Source organism: Leuciscus leuciscus (assembly GCF_965113295.1).
Source record: "Leuciscus leuciscus genome assembly, chromosome: 20".
NCBI classification, from domain to species: domain Eukaryota; kingdom Metazoa; phylum Chordata; class Actinopteri; order Cypriniformes; family Leuciscidae; genus Leuciscus; species Leuciscus leuciscus.
The window spans coordinates 38466076-38468575 of NC_138744.1; the positions used below are offsets into that span (position 1 = coordinate 38466076).

Below are 2500 nucleotides of genomic sequence, written 5' to 3' on the forward strand. Positions count from 1 at the left end.
ACACACACACACACACACCTGATCTCGTGAGGAATCCTCATCTATACATCTCGCGCATCATTTTTGTGTTGTTGTTAATGTCCCCGATACAGTGATCTGCGCTGCTGTCACTCTCTCTCTCACACACACACACACACACACACACACACACACACACACACACACACACACACTCACCTCAGCGACAGCAGTGCGGCTCTCATCTCCTCCTGAAGCTTCGGCTCACAGCGACTCCCTCTCTCAGCTGGCCCTCGGGCCGGTCGGTACCGGTTCGGGTTCGGGTTCGGGTTCGAGTGTCACTGCGTTGATCGTCCGTCTCCGCGCTCCGCCATCACGCACAGAAACACACACACACACACACCGAGCAGCTGCAGACGCGACGCGCGCACTGACGCCTAGCGGCGCGGAGACGCATTACAGCAGCCGACAGTGGAAGCTTCTGATTGGTCTAAACTACCAACATGCTGTTTGTTTTTTATTCACTGCGCGTGAAGCACAGACGGCATCACGTGATCCCTATCGCTTTTCTCAGCGCTGCTCGACATGCAACAATCATAGTCGTTTATGATTTCCTGACAAATTAATTTTATATATGCATTATATTCGTGTCGGCTACAGATTTTTAAAAGTTATAATAGACTTAAATCATAACAATTTTACACGCAACAAAATCCCCGAACCTGATACTACTATCAGTCGAGCAGCGCCGTTAAACATTTCATATCCATAAATCCTGAGTGACAGCTACTAGATCAAATGTTTGCTCAATTAGTGCTGAGATTAAAAAAGAGGCTGATTCCTTTATTAAATTACAGAGAATAAACGTATTTTAAAACATGATTAAACTGTTATGGAAGTGAATTGCTGATAAATGTCATGTTAATTTACATTAGTTGAACAAAAATGCATTATATTTTCAGTAATTGCATTTTGGGGGCTGAAAATATACATTTAGTATTTTAAGCTGTGAATTATGGAAGCTTGTTTCCGCCACAGATTAAAAAATTAGAAAGGTAAATTGACTATCTCACAATTCTAACTTTTTATGTCACAATTGCATGTTTTTATCTCACATTTCTGACTTTATAACTCGCAATTGGGAGAAATAAAGGCAGAATTGAGAAATATAAACATGCAATTGTGAGATAAAAAGTCGCAATTATCTTTTAAAATGTTTTAATCTGTGGCGGAAACAATTCCACAGTGAATACTACAATAAATTCCACATACAATTACATTATTAAAAATGCAATATTTTATAAACATCCGATTACCAAGCCCGTTATGGTTAATGATTGATAATGATTAAACTATTTTAGGGAAGATGAGGACATTTTTATTATTATTATTATATATATCATATATATGTGTGTGTGTGTGTGTGTGTCTCGTCCCTCATCATGCTGATATTATGTTGAAATAAAATACATATTTCCCCAAGGAAGAAATGATGTCACAGAGTCAGACACACATATTCATTTGAATTCTTTATTTTTCTGTAAAATACGGTGAGGATACAGTCTTACAAATGTTCGTTAGAAGCATCTGCGCTTAAAGGACATTATTTACAACATACAGTTTCCCTGGTTATCAAAATAACAAAAAGAAATTAAGAGCAACACTTGCAAAAAAAAGTACATCTTAAAATAGAATGCAAATATTTTGTTTCTTTTCATATTCGCCCCGACAGAAGCCAGGCCTGGATGAGCCGAGCGAGACCAGTGAAGGGTTCTGCTCTGTACCAGCAAACGTCCAGGATCAGGATGATTATTCATGCTTTTAAAAGAAGTCACCAAGACTGCATTTATTTTATAAAAAATAAAAAATAAACTGTAATATTGTTAAATATTATGACAATTTAAAATATCTGTTTTCTATGTGAATATATAGTGAAGTGTAATTTATTCCTGTGATCAAAGCTGAATTTTCAGCATCATTACTCCAGTCTTCAGTGTCACATGATCCTTCACAAATCACTCTAATATGATGATTTGATGATCAAGAAACATTTATGATTATTATCAGTGTTGAAAACCAGTTGTGTACAATTTTATTTCAGGATTCTTTGATTAATAGAAAGTTGAAAAGAACCGCATTTCTCTGATATAGAAGCTCATCATATTAGAATGATTTGTGAAGGATCATGTGACACTGAAGACTGGAGTAATGATGCTGAACATTCAGCTTTGATCACAGGAATAAATTACACTTTACTATATATTCACATAGAGAACAGATGATTTACATTATAATAATATTTCACTGTTTTCACTGTATTTCTGATCAAGTAAACGCAGCTTTGGTGAGCTCTTTTAAAAACAATCGTACCGATCCAAAACGTTTGACTGGTAGTGTGTATCAGACCTGAGCTGTTCAGCACACACACACACACACACACACACACACACACACACACACACACACACTGTAACATTAAAACACATCATGATTTCAGATAAGCCGTCAGACGCTCGTTGTGAGAATAAATGCTGGACAGATT

At 37.1% G+C, this 2500-nt stretch overlaps 2 protein-coding genes across 10 annotated transcripts in view; both read right to left on the bottom strand.

Moving 5' to 3' along the window:
- The window catches only part of dennd4b (DENN/MADD domain containing 4B), a 53644-nt gene extending 53273 nt beyond the window's left edge, over positions 1-371 (bottom strand). For all 5 annotated transcript variants that reach the window (XM_082149250.1, XM_082149246.1, XM_082149247.1 and 2 more), the window contains exon 1: positions 178-371. The gene's annotated coding sequence lies outside the window, so the exon portion shown is untranslated. The remainder of the gene's footprint in view (positions 1-177) is intronic.
- A 1103-nt stretch (positions 372-1474) lies between these two features.
- LOC309483431 (CREB-regulated transcription coactivator 2) overlaps positions 1475-2500 on the bottom strand; it is a 32415-nt gene continuing 31389 nt past the window's right edge. For all 5 annotated transcript variants that reach the window (XR_014200563.1, XR_014200564.1, XM_082149255.1 and 2 more), the window contains one exon: positions 1475-2500. This exon is cut by the window's right edge. The gene's annotated coding sequence lies outside the window, so the exon portion shown is untranslated.